The sequence below is a fragment of the Montipora capricornis genome, unplaced genomic scaffold (assembly GCF_036669925.1).
Source record: "Montipora capricornis isolate CH-2021 unplaced genomic scaffold, ASM3666992v2 scaffold_438, whole genome shotgun sequence".
Classification (NCBI taxonomy): domain Eukaryota; kingdom Metazoa; phylum Cnidaria; class Anthozoa; order Scleractinia; family Acroporidae; genus Montipora; species Montipora capricornis.
The window spans coordinates 44719-46471 of record NW_027180171.1 but is presented as its reverse complement, the minus strand read 5'-3'; positions in this window follow the sequence as shown (position 1 = coordinate 46471).

Here is a 1753-nt window from a genome sequence, read left to right as displayed (position 1 = left end):
CGGATCACCCCAAATTTCTGGAAAGCGAATGGGTAATACTGCAAATCGCCATTGAAGCCTCGACTGTCCAACAATCCCACGATCATCCGGTCCGGTACCCGGCCCACAAACACGTTGTCTTCCATGAACTTGGTGGTCCGTCCATCGAACGAAAACGTACGGATCTCGCTTCGGACCACTGGATAATTGGCCCACTGCTCTTTGACTTTTCTCTTGGCCTGTAGGGCATTGTAGACGGATGGGTTCAGCGACAAACGGCAGAGATGCAGCGTCACTTTGAGGTCACCTTGACTCAACGTCACTTGACGTTTGACACCCACACTGTTCTGTGCGAAAGGCTTCCAGATGCAGATGCACGATCAAGGTGGCTTTATTGTTGTTGTAGAATGGTACTGTGGCTGTCTTCTAGGGAGTCGCATCACCGTATCCCCATCCATTCGTCGTGCAAATGTCATCAGCGACTCCACCAGCAGTTAAATGTTCTGTCACATTCAAATAATTCACCCAACCTTGAGGCGCCAGCAAGGTCTCCCCTTCATCTTGATTGTAATTCAGCAGCATTTCCAAGAAGGCATTGTAAGCGTACGTATGTCTGTTCGCTTATCAAAGTGCCATTGAACCATAGATTCATCTGTTTGAAGAGCGTGTGACCCAGATTGTTGGTCACATAGACAAATTGGGTATTTTCCGCATCTGAAGCCGCGTTGACATCGGCCACGATTCCATTGTCGATGCTGAATTCAATTTTAATTCCACTTCCAAAAAACTCTGGTTCAAATCGACAAAATCGTCCAAGGCTGGGATAGAAAAGGAAATGGGTGTGATCCCCGTACTGGATGGACTGTGCTTCACGCTGCGATACCCTTGCACGGTCACGTTGGCCGAGGGGACTGTAAACACATCCAAACTTATCGTTTCTTCTTTTTTCGTCTTCTTTGAAGTCTTCGGGTCAAGGACGGGACTAAGGCATACTCAGGAGGTCGTGACACGGCTCCGCTCAACCAACCACCAACCTGACGTGGCTGGTCGGTGCCTTTTATACTGGAACCCGGCGTCCGATACCGACTCAATGCCCATTGATGACGCGGACACGATTGAACCACTTATGTGTTCATGTTCGACCAAGATGTTCGAGACTTTGCGTTTGCCTTCTTTATAGATGTGCTGGCCTCCCACTTTCACTCCAGCTTTCCGTTTGATTCCTCGTTTCAAGGTTTGTCCGATGACATCTCCAACAACACCTGGGGATTTTCCACTGGAAGCTGTACGAAGTCCCGATTGCAACGATTCCAAGACCACGGCTGCAGCGATCTTAATCAATTCCTCTGTGAAACCGTCCCCGTCTTGACTGGGTGCAGTGGGAGGGTAATACCACGTCAGACTTCCACCTCTCATCTGGATGTTGCGTCTTTGCCTAGGGGAGCTACCGGTTTTTATACGTGCACCCCACGACGACGAAATTGAAAGGTGACGATGGTCTTGCTTTTCCAAACGCGACCAGATGTCCACTGCTTTCGGCCAAAATGACTTTGATCACGCCCAAGTACGGGCGAAACGGTAACCATTGGATGTGTAGAGGTTCGAAATACACAGTACCGACACCACTTCCTCGGTAATAGACTTCACGCACTAAAGGATGCGATGCATGCCCCACGATATTACTGTTCACCACATCCAAATACAAGAGCAGGCTCGACGTCTATGTGACGGCCTGTTCGAAAGCTTTATTGAGATTCCGAAATTTTCACTCCAC